The sequence below is a fragment of the Alosa sapidissima genome, chromosome 24, assembly GCF_018492685.1.
Source record: "Alosa sapidissima isolate fAloSap1 chromosome 24, fAloSap1.pri, whole genome shotgun sequence".
In the NCBI taxonomy this organism is placed as follows: domain Eukaryota; kingdom Metazoa; phylum Chordata; class Actinopteri; order Clupeiformes; family Clupeidae; genus Alosa; species Alosa sapidissima.
In genome coordinates, this window is record NC_055980.1 from 22,844,754 (window position 1) to 22,866,323 (window position 21,570).

Sequence of the window (21,570 nt, forward strand, 5' to 3'; positions counted from 1 at the left end):
CTTTAGTTTTGTTCTAGCGTAACGTGACGTCTGGCTTTAATGCAGTCTAACGTTCTGACAAGCACACCAATTGCCTACCTCAACATTGTGTGCTGATAACCATATAGATAGCTGAGTAAAAGAAAACAACAAGTAGCCTATTGCGTGGCTGCATGCGTATTCTCTCTCCTGCTCAAAACATAATGTGTTCACTAACTTTACGTAATAGAAAATGGTAAATAGCCTGATGGCATGCAGCTAATGGGATACTGTACATAGTTTCATGTACAGTATGGTAGGCCGATTTGGTGTGAATACACACACACACAAGGGAAATTTTCTCTCGCTGTTGAGTAGCCTGATGGTACGCACAGTGTGTACGGACGTACACCTGCAGGCGCGCCTGGTTCTCCTTACATGGTCTTTAAACATCAAAATATTCAGAATGCCGTGACGTGAGTCATTACGATTGGCCTTCCTTTTCATTCTCAAAGTAGGTTAAAATTGCATGTTCATCAGCACGATTTTCAAAATCTCTCGGGGGAGAAACCCCCGAACCCCCGGACAAAAAAGAACTCTAACTTCTGGGCTCTAGCCCCGAATGTTTTAAATAGCTAGCGACGCCCCTGGCAACACACCTTAAGCTATATCTCAATCGGAAAATTAAACAATATAGGGTGCCTATGGACTAGGCTGGGTGAACCCAGCCTGATCTGCCCGCTATTTATTTTTTGATTTCTTAAAAGATTGAGCTTGGTCTGATGAAAGCCAGACTAGCCATGGACCTCAGTTACACAATGCAAGGGAACATGAATCAGCCTATATTTGCACGAACAATAACGGACAAAAGCTCTTCAACTTTGGCCCGTTAAAATGTGTATGAACAGTCTAGCGACGCATTTCATCAAGGCCCATTTGGACATGTCAGTTATTTGCACCACTGGTTAGATGTAAAACAGCATTTCGTTTCAGACTAGGCTACTGTTACTTAATTTGTGCATTAACAATAACGTTTCAGACTACTGTTACTTAATTTGTGCATTGACAATAAAGTATTACATGAACTAAAGATGACTAAAATCTTATGTAGAAGAAGAAACATTCACAAAAAATCCATCCATCCAAAAATGACCTTTGTTTTTGATAGCTGTTGAAAACGGCATGGAACTGACAGAGATGTTTTTGTTTATGAATACACAAAAAATAAATAAATAAATAAATAAATAAATAACATTATGCTGATACCTTTTGCTTTTCCCAAATACAATGTAGCCTACAGGTGTAAGTGACCTTTCATCAATCCAGTTGCAATGGATGAACTGTGATTAACTGCCCTACTTGTGATTGTTTAGAGATTTTAAAGGTTTTATAACAATGCTACATCTTCTTTGGCTATTCTACAATCTATTCACCTTTTCAGCACCAGTAGGCTACTTTCTGTGCAGCCGCACACACACACTCGGGCATGCCAAACAAGCATACACAAAAGTTTCAAGAGTGGGGGATGGAGTAAAATATGGAGACAAATTGAAGTGTGATTTATTTTCGCGGAACGGATGTACAGGACTGAGCGGCGGTCATATTTTGTACCGCTATGCGGTACATCTAGTTGACTGTGTTATTGCACACATCATTGACAGTGAACTTCAGTCATTTGCATTTACCATAGCCTACTAAAAACTTACACCAGGCACTATACTATAAGTGAAAATGACAATAAAAGAGACGTTGGTTGAACTTTAAAGTCAATAATGTTGGTTTGGCTATTCATTGATTCACTCACCTGAGGATGGTCGTCTGACCGAAAGCTTGTCAAAAAACCTGGCAAAGGATTGCAAAGTGTGCAGACAGTTTATTTTGAGATTTTTTGTTTTTGTTTGTCTGGCACCTTTTTCATCCTGAGTGCGGTGTAACTTCACCATAAATTTCACTCACCTACCAAAATTAATTTCAGCAGAAATATTTTTTAAATACATTCAGCAAAAATTGATGCATGCAATTCATTTAGATTGATTAATCACAGAGCATATAATAAAAAAAATGAATCACCTGACAGCCCTATATTTTATATGTATGTAAATACAATACATATATGTAAATTCACTAATTCGCTATATCATTGCAAAGCTTAGATTCCGCTCTTTCATGTGATATGCGTGTGATGAGTACTCCGTGAGCAATTCAAACAAAATAGACAAGGAGGGTTTTGAATTTGGACGCAATTTGCGTCTGTCAGGCTGCAGTGGTGCAAATACATGATCTAAATGTTGCAATATTTTTTTAAGTTTTGTTAAATTTGGTTCCTGAAATTCACCTTGAATCTGGCTCAGGACTAACCTGATTTTGTTCGGTACTAAATGTATCCCAATCCAACTGAAATGTTTTGAACAACAAAACAGATAAAAAATCCAAATATTGTATTATGTGATCCTCTGATTATCTAATTCCTCAATCTTTTTTCCCTCTTTGAGGTCAGTTTACTGTTGAACAACTGCCTTGGTTAGTAGCATTTTCAGTCTAATTAAGAAATGAGCGTAAATGTGTTCAAAAATGTACTCACAGTAAGAAAGGCTGACCTCCTGTGTGTCTATGATACTGCACTCTCTGCTCTGTCAGTTCGCTATAAACCGAAACCTATCGCTTCGGGCCCCACCTATCCACTTTACCTTTGACCACGTGATAAGTGTGTGTGTGTGTGTGTGCGAAGATGATGAATAGAAGGCTCTGAACTTTGTGAATGGTACAGTGACAAGCCCATACTACCGTAATAACATCATTAATCCAGTCATTGTGCCCAGGCATGAACAACACAGGCTTAATGTCATCTTCATCGATGACAATGCTCCAGCTCATTGAGGTTGCATCGTTAGGGAACGGCTGCTGGAGACTAGGGTAACTCAAATGGAGTGGCCTGCACTGTCCCCAGACCTGAATCCAAAGAAAACCTATGGGATCAGCTGAGTCGCCGTGTTGAGGCTCGTAACTTTGTACCCCAGAATCTCAATGACCTGAGGGCCACACTTCAAGAAGAGTATAGGATGCCATGCCTCAGCAGACAATAACTCGACTTGTGGACAGCATGAGACATCGTTGTCAAGCTGTAATTGATGCTCAAGGGCACATGATAAATTAATGAGACATTGACATTTTTTGTTCTGGTATACCCACCAGTGCTGTTGGTTTTTGTTTCAGGGTCAGTGACAGATAAGGGTTGGTAAGATGACAAATTCAAAAATAATTAAAAATGTATTTCTGCTGTATTCATATTATTCAATATGACGTTTATACTATTTTTTTACAAAAGATAGAACTGACAGCCTGTTACTGTAAATTGTCAAATGGTGTAACCACAAAAAATTACAAATATCTAATATTTCAGACCTCAGAGGACATGCAATTGCTCTCATGAAATTAGTAGTTTATTTAGTAATATCCTATGAGAATATGTTTTATTATATTTATTTCTAAATTTCAATTATATGGGGTTTTCATTGTACTGAAGTCCATATGCTGAAAACGTCTTGTTTTATGTCTATTCTTTGACCATTAGAGTAAAAATGGTTTAAACAGCCATTATTACAGTGTAGTAGAGTATTTTTGTACAATATTAGTATTTTAGACAAAATACTGGTTACACCAACTGACATAAATCGGTTACACCAACTGACCATAAAACGTGTACAGCAATAGGACAATGGATATTTTTCTATACATTTATATCATTCATCATATTCCATATCAAAAATCATTTCATAACATCAATGAAGAAACAGCTCTCATACAGATAAGAGAGATAAAGGGCCCTATTTCGCGACACAAAACCCAGCGCAAAGCGTTTCAGCAACGCAAAGCTTTTTATCTTACACTTCACTTTTATTAAACAATGTGCCCCTGTGTGGCAATTACCGACATAAGATTTGGTCTGACACATGATCTAAAAATCGCTGTCTTACACCATCTAAAAAACATTACGCAACTGACCAGGGAAAACCTATAGCGAAAGGCGCATACAAGGTCAGCTGAAGACGCACTGTCACGAGATGTAAGATGTCGGTCAATAGTGAAAGTAATTAACTATAACTGTTTTGTCGTTGACTATGACACCACAATGAAGTTAGTTTCACTTTGCCTATGCGTTCAAATAACAGACGAGTGCAGATGTGTGAAGACTATACTCTGCTAGGTTTTAGTAAAGCATGGTTTAGTGTAATACCTGTCTTGCATGCAAGCAGATTCCTTCAAATGCTTCACTGACTAGTGCTGGGCGGTATGACCAAAAATGTATATCACGGTATTTTTTTTACCATGCATAATCAGATGTTCACAGCATTTTCTACAGGTTGAGAGAGGAATTGCTGCAGTACATTGACTAAGGATGGTCTATTTTACTGTCATGATGTAGAACAGTGGTCCCCAAACTACGGCCCGCCACCTCATTTTGGGTGGCCCCCCAAAACATGTCCGCGGTATATAGCATCTGGCCCGCATGGGAGTACATCGTCAAACTATAACTTCCGTAATTTCCCCCATTCATTCTCTATGGCGAGTCTTAACAGTACACATGTAATACTCTTTTTGTCCACTGGTGGTTGTTTTGGCGCTGTTTTGCGTTTGCCATCGAAAACGGAATGAAACGTGGCCTGCAAACAATGCAAGAGGCTGACTGCATTAGTGCTCAAAGTATTCTAGAAGTGTATCAATACATTTTTAATAACTAACTAAGTCAAGTCATATTTCTGGGACTTTCTGGGATAATTATTTCTATTTTTTATTCACTCGTTCAAATGTTCATACAAAACACAAGTTCTTATCAGGTGAGTGAAAGTGGTCATTTCAGATGTTTTTGCCTGCACTTCATAAAACTCTCACAGTTTGAGAACTTCAAATTATTTGTAGGATATTGCTTGTTCACAACTTGAGCTGTGTATGCAAATACACAGAGTTCAGAGTTCACACATTTTGGATAAAATACACTTTTGGGACTCCCTGCTAATACTTTTGGGAATGTTTTTGGAAATGTCTTTTTATTAGTATTATTTCATTTGAGCTACATTTTACACTGATATGGCATGATGGCAATATAAACACAGCTAATAATGGTATTACATTGCAGTAGCCTATGATTAAATGTAATGGAATATTCAACTAAGGTAGACTGCTGTTGTTCACAGCACTAAGCTATTTATGTTTACTAATATACTCCGAATCTCTGGCCCTCTCTTAGAGCCAGGCATAGTGAGCTGGCCCTCGGAAGAAAAAGTTTGGGGACCACTGATGTAGAATAACTCCACACTAGTGGAAATGCAGTTTTGCATGGCCCCAGAAAATGATGCTGTTTACAAAGAGCCACTCATGATTCTAATGAAGAATCTAATCAGAATGCAAAGACAATTGCAGTCAAAATACAGAAGTTTTACTGTGCAAATTTCACAAACATCTTGTACAAAACCAATACAAAAAGTAGTGCAACTTGCAATAATTATACTTTTTTGAAAATGATACAATTTAAAATAAAACCTCTCTGTTAATATGCTTACTCTGTCAAATAGGCCTATCAGAAATGTATTGTTATTGTGTGGTTTACATGTTAGTGGTAGGCTAACGTTAACTTCATGTGGATGTGGATGTCTTGTTAGCCTGCCATGAGCTTCGGTTCGGTTCGCTAGGCAAAACATTAACAAAAAAGTTCGTTTTGGTGCACTGATGACAGTCAGGATCATTTCTAACTAGCCAGCTAGTATTGCTCAGTGCATGTCTATAACACGCTTTACTTGCTACCTGGATAATTTCAGCGAATATTCTTAAGGTGAGATGAATGATAAGATCATTAAACTTCACTGTGTTCTGGGTTGCTAACTAACGACATCACCTACTAGCCAGCTACAGCTGTTGAACAATCTCAATAGAATTTTCGTGACGGTAAATCCTTTTCAATGCAGTATCCCTTAACGTTTTTCCTTAACTAAAGAAACAATTTAAGGTATTATTTCTGTGCAACACCCTTAAATAAACCCCTTACCTAAGGAGAAATTAAGCCTTAAGGGTCATACTTCAGGGGAAAAACTTAAGGTGTTTTGTGTTTTGTAAAACGCGGCGCAGCGTTCCAAACGTTGTGTAATCAAATACACCGGTATGGCGGTATATTAAAAGTTCATATCATAACGAAAATATACACCGGTATACAGTGTGAACCGGTATACCGCCCAGCACTATCACTGACTATCAAATACCAATGCGGTGTTTGAAGTTGCACTGCTTGCTGTTTAAAGGATGTTACACCCAAAACACACCCATGACTGATTAAGAAACATAAGAGCTGCCTTTTTGCACCAGGTGCCTAACATTTGATAACAAAAACACCCTGAATGTGGCCTGGACAAACCCCGAAGTGTATTTACGCTATTCGCTAGTGACCATTCGTTTTAGATCGCTAAAATAGGGCCCAAAGTGTGTGTGAGTGAGAATAAGAGAGAGTGAAAGAGTGGGTATGATCATTTCTTAACAACCAACCAACAGCAGGATCTGCGTTCACTTGCACTCTGTGGCGAGACACGTTTTCCTTGCTTGAATGTGGCATCTATTGGGGGACAAGAAGTACTGTACACTTTATTTATAATAAATGTATTTATATTATTTATTTATAATTTAAACATATTATTTACATACACCGTAATAAAATATTAAAAATGAATAATGGAAGTTTAAATTTAAAATAAGAACTTTTCAAAACATTTAAATTTAAAATAAGAACATTTCAAAAATCGCTTAAATTGCAATTTGATTAAACCCTTTTAAAGCTACTGTTCATGCTAAACAGTTCATCACTATTTAAATTATAAAAATAATATAATTGTCACCTAAAATGACTATTGGCCCTGAATCTGATCAAACTGGTCTCAAACAGAAAGGAGTCAATTTTACTTAAAAGCAAAATTTGCAGGAATTATTATGGACAACTATGTACTTTACCTTTATGTGAATATTCAAACACAGTTTGATTAAATTCAATATTTGATTTATCAATATTTTCAGGAGGTCATACCATTTGACATGTAACCTAAGCTTGCCTGACCATGGCCTAAAACACTATTTTGTTACTTTTTAAAGAGAGTTACATGATCCTGTCACATAATACTTACAAAATGGCTCCTTTAATGAGATTTAAACCAACTGCTGAATATGCGCCTGGAAAGACGTTGACGGTGGCCGACACCCTCTCGCGTAGTCCACTTCAGTGTCCGGAAAATGAGAGTGACTCTCACACCGATGTGGCTTGTTACATAGCAGCCATTGTGGACAACATGCCTGCAACTCCAAGAAGGCTAGAGGCCATTAAAACAGCTACAGCGGCTGATCCCAATGTACAGCTGGTGTTGCAGTACATCAAGACTGGGTGGCCAGAGTACATAGGTAATGTACCAGTAGCAATAAGAGAGTACTATCCAATAAAAACCGAACTGTCTGAATTCAATGGCATTGTCACCAGAGGGAGCCGAATGGTGATACCAGACGTGTTGAGACCAGACACTCTGGAGCGCATTCATGATGGACATCAAGGTCTGACCTTGTGTAGGGTCAGGGAAGTGTAGGGAGCGCGTCTATACGGCTGTATAGTGAAGATAGGCATCTCATCCGAAATCAAGCAGAAAGTCCTGTCCTGTCAGGTCTGTCGGGAGATGAAACCTACTCAGCAGAAAGAACCCTTGATCTCAACTCCTCTGCCTGAGCGGCCTTGGAAAAGACTTGCCACTGATTTGTGTGAGTATAACAAACACACCTACCTAGTTGTGTCAGATTACTTCTCGCGGTTCCTTGAAATACTCCACATGCCAACAACCACTGCTTCACAAGTTATCCTAAAGCTGAAGGCAGTGTTTGCAAGATTTGGCTGTCCGGATGAGGTTGTGTCCGACAACGGACCTCAATTCTCATGTCAGGAGTTTAAAGACTTTGCTGTGAAATTTGACTTTGTGCACATTACCTCGAGTCCACACAATCCCCAAGGGAATGGACATGCAGAGCGTGGAGTTCAGATTGCAAAAAGAATTTTGAAACAGAAAGACCCTCTGCTTGCCCTCATGTGCTATAGGTCAACACCTTGCGCCACCACAGGCATGAGCCCAGCAGAGCTCCTTATGGGCCGTAAGATCAAAACAACTCTTCCTACACTGGAAGCAAATCTGCAGCCACAATGGCCTGATCTAGAAGTCGTCAAAAATAAGGACGCCAGTGAGAAACAGAAACAAGCCTTCTACTTCAATCAGCGCCATGGTGCAAGACCCCTACCATCACTAAAGCCAGGTGATCTAGGGCTGGGACAACGCGTCGACGTAATCGATGACGTCGACGCAAAAAATACGTCGAAGCAAAATATGAGCGTCGATTCGTCAAGCATAATGTGTGCTGCTAAATACTTTTAATCTTACACCTTCAGTGTTTTCCATACTTTAATCTGTGGCTGGGCACCACAAAATCAAAACCGGCCACCACACGTTGATGTTCTATGTTGTAGGCCTACTATTTAAATTAAAGATAATAATTTCATTGAGCTGCACTTTTTACTCACACAGACTTTCCTCGCCCCGCCCACTCTCTCTCGTAATGAGCCCGCTGCTCCTCCTCTGCATACATGTGCATTTAACAAAATATTCTAGCCTGGGTGTTCCCATGCTGCCTTGCGCGCGATTTGATTCACGCTGCTAAGGCAGCCTGGAGACCATGGAGCAAATTTTCGCCTGAGATAGGGAACCAATCACAGAACAGGTGGGAAAGCAAGACGATGATGAGCTATGCACAGACGCATTTGATAGACATCCGTGGCACCCAATAAACGGATCTGGGCATTTTTTTCAAATACGAGAAAATGAACGTTTGGTTCCCAGACCACGTCTCATTGAGAAGTGGTGGCGCTAGCCAGGCTAAAAATATTCACGATTGTTGAAGGATTGTTGTTGCCACATAGAAGCACTGCATAGAACACAGTGGGCTAAATTGCTATTAAATCCGCTTAGCATCGTGACCATGTTGCAAATTTGTTCAAAACTGCTGCATTAAAGTTAAAGTAAACTCTGCTAAGGTCTTATCACAACATAGTACATTGAGGAGACTAAACTAAGTTAAGTTACGTATGCAATCAAGCAGTATCAAAGCAGTATCAAAGCTAACGTTACAATACTGTTTGGATGTCACTTAGCATGCTTACTTGCAGCTGCTTGTATTCGTTATTCATGCAGGGCTCATTTTACTGACTGTTTGCAAAATCCCGATGTAAATGGAAAAGTGTTTTCCAAGACTCAAAAGTGCTTGTCCAAAGGAGAAGTATGAACCGTTATTTGAACTAACTACGTTATGAATTGCATCCACACATCAGCAGCCTTTTAACTGTGTTAATGTTAATTGCAAGGATTCCCACACGAACGTCTTAAAATGACAGGCACTCAATTAGACATACACTACTGAACTTTAATGAATGCTACCTCTGACTAAGAATGCATTACTTTGCACTTGTATCTCTTTTATTTTGTAATCTTAAAAGCAATACACATATATTAGTACGGTGTCTTGTGTAATTCCGCTGGATTTTCTTGTAAAAATTGATTTTTTTGCATATTTTGCTAGTATAGAGTCTATAAGGAACAAGATTTTTTTGTCTTCAAATTTTCACGATCGATTTTCACACTTAGATGTCATCATCATTTATATAATGCATAATTAAGACTGGGACTACTATCACTTGGGGGTCAAATGTGAGAAAACACTGGCAAAGAGGGTATTCTGCCTAATTTTTGGGTGCTGATTCTGAATATCATATTTACTTGCTGATTTGTTAGTTTTAAACCTGTTAATTAGCATTTGCGGCCTAAAACTGGCCTCCATAGGCAACATAGAACGGGTGAATAGGGTTAAAAATTTAACTCCTTGATATTCTTATGAAACTTTACTAGTTGATTATTTATGTAGAGACAATATTTTTTTGCATTACAAGTTTTCTGAAAATATATGTTTATGCATGTAATTTAACAATATCTCATTAATTATGCACTAATTTGCATACATTTCAATTACAGACATCTGAATATTGGATAGTTAACATTGAATGTAGTCACGTTCAGGTTTGCCTTCAGAACTTTTTCTGGATTCAGAGCCTTAAAAGAATGGCTTGTTCAAGCACCAGTCCTAAGTTATGCCGATTTCAGTCGTCCCTTTATCTTAGAGACGGATGCATGCCATGCAGGATTGGGGGCAGTTCTGTCACAGGAGAAGGAATGGTTACAGCGACCAATAGCCTTTGCTAGCCGGGGCTTGCGGCCAAGTGAGAGGAACATGTCAAATTATAGTGCCATGAAACTCAAACTCCTTGCAGTCAAGTGGGCAATCACAATCAAAATGGCAAGTATCTCCTGGGCAACACGTTCACCGTGTACACTGACAACAATCCCTTCCAATACCTGCAGTCAGCGAAACTGGGCGCTCTGGAACATTGCTGGGTTTCTCAGCTTGCCCTCTTTATTACAACATCAAATATTGTCCTGGGACAGCTAATTGCAATGCCGATACCCTTTCTAGGCCCACGAGCCCCACTAACACTTTGCTATCTGTGTCACACGGCCTGGACGTCCCCCTGCCGCTTGCCATAGCCAACATGCAAGCCTCGAGTGCACCTATCCAAAACTCTTGGATGACAGAATGTATGTATGGTGGACACCATCCCCGGTTGAACCAAAAGAGACCTGAAAGTCCTGCAAGGGACTGATCCCTGTAATTCCAGATACCTGTGGTTTTGGTGACAGGGACGACCACATACCCATTAAGACAAGTGGAGTGAACCAAGGGAAGTCCACAGTTGATAAAGCCGTGGTCCCAGATACAGGAAGTGGATGGGACCTTGTACTGAGCGATCCAGGCTCCTCCTTCCAGGGATCCAGTGCTGCAGCTTTTACTGCCAAAGGTGTTGCGAGTCGAAGTGCTCACTAGCCTACACAACAACCACGGCCATCTTGGGGTGGACAGGACCACAGATTTGATATGACAGAGGTGCTACTGGCCCCAGATGTGGCATGAGGTGCAAAAGTGATGTTCTGAGTGTGAGCACTGTGTGGTTGCTAAAGCAAGACAACCCAAGCCAGAACCTTCTTGGGAAATATGTTAGCCACTAAGCCTTTGTAGATAATCTCCATTGACTTTACTCTCTTGGACTGGGCTAGCACAGGACAAGAGAATGTTCTGGTAGTCACAAATGTTTTCTCAAAGTTTACCCAGGCCTTTCCCACCCCTAATCAGAGAGCTTCCACCGTAGCTAAGTTTCTAACTGAGAGATGGTTCTATGTGTATGGCGTGCCAAGGAGAATCCACTCTGATCAGGGGCGCAGCTTTGAGGGGGAGCTGTTGAAGCACCTGTGTGACACCTACATCATAACAAAGACTAGAACCACCACTTATCATCCAGAGGGGAATGGTCAATGTGAACGTTTCAACAGGACACTTCATGACTTGCTCAGGAGCTGACCCCCTGAAAAGAAGCGTAAATGGCCCCAGTTGCTCCCTCAGTTCCTGTTCGCCTATAATACCACCGTGTACCAGTCCACACAGCACTCCCCATACGAGCTGATGTTCGGTCAGAAGCCACAGTTACCTGTCGACCACCTACTTGGAAATACTGGAGGTGACCACAGGGACAGTCCACCGACTGATTGGGTGGTGCAACATCAAGAGTACCTGACTTCTGTCTATGCTAGTGCTAGGAGACACTTAGAAGAGGCTGTGGCATATCGTAGGCATGGTGGTCCTAACACTGTAGTCCTCTTCAAAGTGGTTGTATGCACATCCCACCTCACTGAGGCCAGGTGCAGGACAAAAAAGCTTATCAAGGAAATAAGAGTAGTTGTCCACACACTACAATCATACCACATAACGCAACGTTTCGACCCACCAGGGTCATTATCAGGCCTGATAAATGTAGTTCTTCTGGGAGATTGCAGTGTGCGGTCCTGCCACTGTACCCATATTACCACCTGGCACTCTAGTCTTTTTCTAGTGGGCAGTGGTAGTGTAGTGGTTAAGGAGCTGGTTCTAGCGTGCAGTAGCCTGAAAGTTGTCGGTTCAATTCCCGGCTTTCACTGTTATGCCTTTGAGCAAGGCACTTAACCCCAAGTTGCTCCGGGGACAATGTGATCCCTTGTAATATAGCTGACATACAGTATGTAAGTGACTTTAGTCAAGAAGTGTCTGCTAAATATAATGTACATGTAAACTCTTTTGCAAGAACCATTTTCACGGTTGCCACAAAATCCAGGATACATGTGTGTCTACCAAGTATGAAATTGTGGAGTGTCTTGGAATTGGCACACACTATAAGATCAGGCTGTATGGGGAAGAGGGCCCCCTTAAGACGTTCCACTCATAATACTGCTGGACAGCATTCAAACCCCTTCCACCTCCCACAGTCTGTTTCACATGAGTTCTCTGCCAGTGTAGCAGAAGTAAATATTCTCCCCGTCCCCTTCAGGCCTTGGCAGTAGATAGGTATGCTACCAGGATGGTGAACTTTAAAGCCAGATGTGTATGCAGAAAGGCTGACCTGCAGCGCTGGCTTACACGCCCACCCGTGGGTGGTGATCATATACGTAGCTTCCTCTCTGGGAGAACACAGCCGGTCATTTGATATTTTTGCCGCATGGGTGTTTGTGGTTGTTGGAAGAACATGGCTTTATTCTTAATTGTAAGACTTCATTGCTTCTCTCGCACGCCCGGCCTGTTGGCTGTGGATAACCCGTTGCTTTTAACCCTCTAGGGTTAAAAGATGCGGTACTGAATAAAACGGCCGATTTAGTCAAATAGGGTGTCATATTTCGTTCGACCTCCACTCCACTAGATGGCAGACATGTCATACGTCATCCCCGAGTCGAAAACAGGGCAGGCTTTAAACAAAACTTTCTAGCTACAGCGCATTGAATCAGTGCGTGAAATACCGGAGCTAGTGTGTGTGTGAGCCACTTTGTCAGAGCGATATTGTCAACGTCAGCGAGTATTTGCATTAGATTATCGTCTAATGGCATCAAAAAAGTTTACCCGAAATGAAGTGTTGGGTCTTCTATTCGCGGACCCTGATTCTGAAGGGGAATATCTGCCTTCAGAAAATGACAGTGATTCGTTTAGTGAGGCTTCAGATGCGTCCCTGCCTTGCAATGATGCAGCTGGACAAAGTGAGAGTTTACTCCATAGTTTAGCTTACACCAAGCACAAACGTTGAATCGTTTGCCCAATGTCACTGGTGGGAATAATGTTTCACGGGTTCGGAGTGTTCATCGGGAAGTTAGCAGGGTGTTAGTGGTGTGGCGAACGAGGCTGGAGGTAGCCTAATGTCCATAGCGCTAGCTTCTGTCTTTTGAACGTGTGCCTCTCCGCAATCGCGGCGACAGTAACATGGTGGAGCCTTTGTCTAATGCCACTGGGTATGTTAGACGAGGTCGAAGTGCTCATAGGACAGTTAGGGGGGAACGTAGAGGCAGTGTGGGGAGTCGCAATGAGAATGACAGTAGGCCTAGTCCGAGCTGCGCAAATTCTCTCCACTCGACGCGAGCGCGAGGCAGATCTGGCCATGCTGCTCGTAACAGGAGCAGAGGTGGTGACACGGGGCAGGAGAGCCATTAGGCCATGCATAGTTTATCACAAGATGATGGGAATGCCGGCCCTGTATGGATAGGATATGGATATGGTTAGTCATTATCTCTACAGCAAAAGGCCTGCTACATAAAAAAAATAAAAAATTGTCAGCCATTTATTAGTAATGATTTACACTGTTGATTATCTATTTCCCTGACCATTTAGGACATATATGTGTTATTTTTTGTGTGTTCATGTCCTTGTGATGTGTGTGTCTTAGTCAGCTAAGAAAAAAAACAATAACAAAAAACATAAACAAAAACAACAAAAAGAAAACAAATACTAACATTGTCTCTTGTCTTGTCTCGTCATCTCACTCCTGATCTGTGCCTTGCCGTGGCAAGTGAGCTTTTGAACTAAACAGGTCTTGTCTACTTGTGTTTGTGTGTCGTCTGAATAATATATATGTGCCCCATACATGGAATCAGAGTGCCTACTGTATGTAGTAAATGGAAAATCTCTACAGCAAAAGGCGCCTACCGCTACATGCATTTGGTTTGTTTCTGCCATTTATTAGTAATGATTTACATAGTTTGTTTACTACTTAGTATTTACCTGAGCATTCAGTATTGTGCAATATAGCATACAGAAGGTGAGGGACATTTTGGGGGGAAAGAAGTGGTGCATTTTATCATTCAAACATGCGACTTTTCATGAAAATTCTATAATCCAAAATGGCCGCCACCATATGACGTCATAATATGCAAATTAGATATAAACATTTAATCCCTACATAAACTTTGGGTCATCCTTAATATTTCTCTAATTTACAGAAAGTCTCTATCTCTTATCACTTTTAAGATATAGCCTTTTGAAATGAAGATGTCAAAATCGAACGTTTCGAAAAAAAACCTCTGGCACCTAAAGGGTTAAAGAGAGCAAATGCACATGGTTTAGTGTCTGAGCAATGTTTTTCCTTGAGTTATTTGTTTTTTGTATTAGTTCAGGCAGTGAGAGGGCCATCCGTGGTTTGTCTGTTTGTTTGTACCTTATATACTTTTGTTTGTTTGTTAATTTTGCCTACTGTTACTCAACTACCCATGCCTATGACACCTAGTGGTGTACTGTGTTGCCTGTACTACTATAGATTATTTCAAGACAAATTTATCTTAAGGTAGACAATAGAATGACATTGCAGGTCAAGGAAAGCATCAATTCGTTTTTGACATAGGCAACAAGGGTGGAGGTGTTTTTACACTTTTCAGACACTCAAAGTTTGAAAACTATGGATATTGTTTTAGAACCAACAACCTTTCTACATTATCTGGGTGTGCAAAAAGTGGAATTAATTGTCAAAAAATTAGAAGAAAATGTGAAAATCACTTTCCGGACTAGATATAATAGCTTATTTTAAAACATACAGAAAAAAACACTAAAGATGGATCGTGAAAATTTGAAGACAAAAAAAATCTTGCTCCTTAGACTCTATATTAGCAAAATATGCAAAAAAAAAAAAAAAACAATTTTTACATGAAAATCCAGCGGGACCCTATTTTCCAAACACAGCGTACTGTACTATATTGCAATGTTATAGAATTAATGTTTTTTCATTCAGATATGTAAATAAACATGTATAAGTTGCTATTAGTGAATTAATGGGGAGATAATCGAATCGAAATCGAATTGGACTGAAAAAATGAATCGTTAGATTAATCGATGCATCGAAAAAATAATCGCTAGATTAATCGTTTAAAAAATTATTGTTTATCCCAGCCCTAAGGTGATGTCGTTAAGCTGGACCATCAAAAGTCCTGGCAGACACCTGCTATCGTCACAGGAGAAAGCACCACACCACGTTCCTACGTCACTGAAACACCCCAGGGGGACAGATTGAGACGCAACAGCCGTCATCTGCAACGCGTTCCTGTGACAACCGCAATCCCTTGCATTCCTGATGACCACCAGCAAGGGGATACCAAGCATCAGCCTGACTCTACAGTCTCTGCTGACACTGTCTTGCCGACGCCCAGTGTCAAATCAACAGACAAGCAGACTGGTTTCAGCAGGTTTGCTTTCAGAGTAAACCTGCTGAAAGAATGAATTTGTGAAAAAAAAAAAAAATATGTGCTGTACATATGTTTGTGTATGTTTAACTCATTGAGTGCCTTTTCCTTCCCATGCGTTGAGTGCCAAAAACGTAGGCCTAATATTACGTTTTTAGCTTTTTTTTTAAATTACGAAACTAGACACTCTAACACACCTTATATGTGATTTTGGGAACTCTGTGATGAATGGAAATGAAATATATGACGATCGAAAACTCATGAAAACGCACAATCTGGACATTTTATCTGGACATTTTCATCATAACACGGTTGCCGCTTTGGGTCGAATCAGTGACGCATGCACATCAGGTCAAAACCAGGCCATTTCCGTGGGTCTATCACTAGGTGGCAGTCTCGCCAGGTCTCGCTGATCACTTCCCGAAAAGTTTACACAAGTAAGTAACAGGCAACACTTCATATTTCATGAAAGACGTTATATCTCCATTTCTAGAAAAAAACAGCGATTTTGATGAAAACTAGCCACTGTTTAGCTTGGGATTTCTCAGGAACAGAGGCGTGTAGAAATACACGGTTTGCACCCACCGAGAGCTTAACGTCTCACCTTTTAATCGAGCTATTGTATGTATTCATAGCTATAACACAGAATATGCTGTGGCTGTACAAAAATCATCAACAATGGTCTAGGTTGATGGCACTCTAGGACAAAGCTCCCGAAAACAGCTTGGCATTCAATGAGTTAAGGTAAAACTGGCTATTTTGTTTAAGAGATGGGCCATATATAGCCTGACGAGCCAGATCCACATTAAAATGTAGGGTCTGGGCACTCACCGTTTGCAGTGCTCAGTCCGAGGGGCGGGATAATCAGTTGTCTTTCAAATTCCCTCTGCACGCAATAGGACAGCGGCAGCGCTATGAGTCCCATGCGTTTCCCACCAGCGGAGCTAGTTGGCTAGTTCAAACGTTAACTCGTGTCACACTGTTCGCCAACAGCAACATCCATCTCATTTGTTTTCAAGTAGCAGGGAATTCAAGCCAAACCGTTGCAACTCTGCCATCAATTATTATGTTAAGCCCACCTAACGACTCTATACACGATTTCATTGGCCTTGAGTTTCGATTTCTGGAGCTCACAAGCCAATGGAGAGTTGCTAGACTAGCCCTGTGGGTTGGGGAAAAGAGAGAAAGTTTATAACATAATGGGTTATGTGATGTGATAATATCCACAGAGATTAATGTTCAAGGTGTAAAGGTTAATACTAACCTGTTGAAGGCAGAATACTTTGAATGTTCAACAGTGCTGAAGCAATGTGTGTTTAGTTTGTTTGGCTAGGGAAAAAAAACATCCTGAAAAGGGGAGATGTCATATAAGGTGAATAGTGAAATACAGCTCTAATCCCTTTAATAGTTATGTGGCATGTAGTGCGCATGTGTATCAATGCGCGAGAAGCCTTATATTAGTTAAATGTTGCCAGAGTGAAGTTAAGTTATGGTTTAGTAGTTCACCAAAGCTTCATTTCTATCACTAGATATTAGCACCCCCCCCCCCCCCCCCCCCCCAAAAGAACATTTTGAAAAATAAATGGTGACTTCTGTTTCAGTTTTGTGGAAAGAAATGAAAAGCATGATTATCACACATAGTGTGACACATACAGTAACATAACCCGTGTTATTTGACTGAGGGGCCGTATTCACATATCAGGGGGGGAAAGCATAGTGACTTCACACACGCTTGAGCTTCAGGGCTCCCTGAGCTCTTGGGACCCTGGGCTGGGGGTTGGTAGGCACATTCAGTAATCCATCCCTGTGGTTGATCATTTGTTTTCTACTGTTAACGAGTGAAGACACCCATCAGGTCCACCAGGCACACACAGCAGTTGAATAGCTTACTGTCTTTTGAAAGGGAGTTGACAGAAAGTCTGGACCATGACAAAATTGTTTCCATGTTTAAATCCAAGCCCCACCTTCTTGAACTGTAGCCTCACATTGCACCCATCGAAACGCAGCTAGCGCGCATTATGGATACGCCATAGGAGTCTCTGAACTGACTGTGTTTGCGCAGCAAATTAGAAGAAAGTAAGTGCTGGTTACTCCTGTCCCTCACTGATCGAGGTTCTTGATGTCTGTCCAGACATCATATTTTCCAAACCATTAATAGCTTACTTTGGCCAATGGTTACAGTCTTTGCTAATCAATAAACAAAGCAGTTCATGTGTTGATTTGTCCTACAAAACCCATCTCAAAACCCAAGTGCTGAATTCTGAGTTTTTATTATGCCGTTAAATAGCTTATGGTTTATTTGTTCTTCTTAGATCTTCATTTAAGTTTGAAAATGAATCATGGTGCGCCTCTAGAATTGTTCTTGCGAGTAGCATATTTTAACTATTTTGATTGTCATGACGCGATCACGTTACTTTTGAGAGCGCTATAGACTATATGTATAGGCTATACAGTAACCTAAAAGTAGTATTTACATTTCCATGTCATTAGCACATGCGTTACTGCGTTATATTATAATTATGACCGCCGCTAAGCGGTCATAGGGATTGTCAAAGTTTTTTTTTTTCCCCGTCATCTACTTCCTGAAATTTCCTGAAATACCCGGGACACTGAAACACTGGGGCACATGAAATTTGGTGGGCATGTAGTCCCACTACTTTTACGGAAAAATTTTGTTTGGCCCCCCCTTAATGCAGTTTTAAGAATTTGTTATGGTATGTTGGTCTCAAGGGCCCACATCAGCCTAGCCCAGTGGTTTTCAAAGTGGGGGTCGGGGCCCCCTGGGGGGCCGCGAGGGGGTGCCAGGGGGGCCTCAGCAAGTTGGAGGGGAAAATAAAAGCAACAAATAAATACATTTGAAACATTTAAAATATACTTTGAGGGTTGTTATACAATGCCATTATAATAATGTGACGCATATCTGAACATATTTCCCATGATAATGACTGGGAATAATAGTAGAGTGATGGCTCTCGTATAGCAGAAAGCCCCAAATACATTTTTTACACACTGTATGCTCCATCGTGATGTGGTTGTGGCTAAAATAATTATTAGATTAGCTTAATGTATTTATACATTTGCCGTAGTATTGTCGATGGGTTTAATTAGTTTAATTAATAAAACATCAAGGGGGTCCTTGGCCAGAACCTAGTGGTATTTGGGGGGCCTTGTCGTGGAAAAGTTTGGGAACCCCTGGCCTAGCCCATAAACCCCCCCCCCCCCCCCCCCCAGGTAAAAATGAAAATGCAATATTATTCTGCTTTAATCTCTTATCTTCAGTTGAGATGTTCAGAACTGCATCAAATTAATTAATTTATGTGTACATTTAGTGACTGTACACTCATCGGCCTGTAGATGGTGGTGTTAATCGAAGGGTTGCTGGTAGAGGGTGATGAGAGGAGTCTTACGGCTCCCACACACAGCTGCATGCGGTGCAGTGCTGGAGATGCATCCCGTCCACTTTACATGGGCTTACAGAAAAAAGACCTATTTTATTCTTATTCTTTCTATTTTATACAGTCTTTTATTTCTTAAATAAATTACTGTATATGAAGAGCCTTTCATTAGGAATCTAGATAGTTAGGCCTATTCAAATACATAATGTCCCACCTTGATTAGAACCTTGTTATGGGAGAACATTTTTACATGTTAAAATCAGCCAATATATTGGTTATCAATATCATAATCGTTATTATCCTTCAAAATCCCATATTGGTCAGGCTCTATAGGAGATGGAGACTAATTGACATACACACACCAAATACACGTCCACACACATACACATCCACACAGTTAGACACACACATGATCAAGCACACGCACAGGCACACACATACAAGAACACAAAAGTTGCAAGAGTAGGAGATGGAGACATATTGACAAGCGTGACAAGTGGGAGAGGATGAACAGGACTGAGCGGCGGTCATATTTTGTACCGCTATGCAGTACATCTAGTTTAATTATAATTTCTGGCTACGCCCCTGACAGGCACACACAAAGAACACACAATGCACACATCAACGACACACAGGTCACTACAATACCTTAAAGTACATTTTTGAAACATTCGCCGTTATTTAGATAGGACAGATGATAGTGACAGGAAGTGAGTGGGAGAGAAACAGGATGTGTGTCGGAATTGAACCCGACCCACTTAGACCCAAATGATGTACAGATGCAGCCACTCACCATAGTGCCCCCACTTCACGTCCATTTATAATAATCCCTCTGGAACAACTGCAATTCATGGAATCAAAATGAAATTGAGAAAAAATACAAATGTCATGTTAATGGTGCTGTACAAGTCTTTTTAGATGCTTTCAAATTATTGTTTAAATGACCTAAACAGAAATCCAGCATCTGTCCTTGACTGTTAATGAATTAACAGAGGGTTTTCAACCAGCATATTATCTAGGCCTGAGTGATGGGTTGAGACTATACTGCCCTCTAGAGGTGAAAGACCCTACTGCATTGTGTGTGATGGGTCTCCTGACTATAACCAGAGACTTTCTAATGAGGAGACACAGCACTCAAAAAATCCTCCATAGAAATGCATGGGGCTAGTTTGTAACACCAATATGGCCGTTGTCTACACATATCATACTTTTTGTTTTGTTTTTTGTGCCTTCCTGTTTTTATTTATTGCACTGTATTGTGAAGCACTTTGGTGCGGCTAAGCCGTCTGTAAATGCGCTTTATAAATAAATTTGACATTGACAAATTTGACATTGACATATCACACTAGCCTAGAAATCTAGACGCACCCTAGCGGCGGCAAATTAATTTGCTCACAATTAATTTGCTCACAACACAATGCACTTAAGTCATTCCTTTCGAAGAAGGATGTATTTGCCGTTTTGCCGACCGGTTACAGATCGTCGTAGCGTACAGGTCGTAGCGCCTATTGCATGCCTAGGCAGTTTGAAAGACAATTCTCTGCCCGCCCCTTGGATTAAGCGAGGTGAATGGTTCGATGCCAGACTATACATTTCAATGATATAGGATGGCCCGCCAGGCTAATATCACACCCCTTCCTCAGCAAAACATCGACATGTGAATACATTGAGCCAATCATGTGGTGTGATGTGAATACATTGAGCCAATCATATGGTGTGTTGTGAAGACATCGTGCCGCTGGAGCAAGATTGGTGTCTTGAAGCCTTGCTCACGCGCATTTCTGCCAAAGAGGATGCCCGATGAGTGCCCAAAAAGCGTTGTAATATGGCCGCCGAGTGGAGGGACTTGCCTAAAAGGACTTTGCTATAACTGAATGCATCAAACAAGAAGAAAAGACAACAGCTCTACTTGATTTAATGATCGGAGGGTAACACTTTAGCCTATCGACATAAGAGTGACACAAAAACCGAATGACACTTAATGACAGAAGCGTTATGTCATAAATGTTTATGACTTGTTTATGACACGTTCATGACAGTGGCATGTCACTTTTACAGTATGTCGATACTGTCAAGTGAAGTGTAACCGATCTGAGAAACACACTTGCTACTAAAGAGCTAAAAAGAAAAAAGTGTACAACCCCAAGTCAGAAACAGTTGGGACATTGTGTAAAATGCAAATAAAAACAGAATGTGATAATATTCAAATGTCATAAAAACCCATATTTAGGAGCATAGAAGCAAAGACATAGACAAAATAACAAATGTTGAGAATGAAAATGTTGACTATGGAAAATATATGAAAAGACATTGGATGGCAGCATATGTTGCTCAAAGCCTGTATATCATTCAGAATTGACTGGCCTTGGCAGATATGCAAGATGCCCATGCTAGGCTTTAATGCACCTCCACACAGTTATAGATGTTGAGTTTCGAACTGAGCACTAAAACAAGTTGGATACTTGGATAGACCCTCTCCTCTTTATCCCAGAGGTCTAACCACAGGACCCTTTTCCACTTTACCTCAGTCC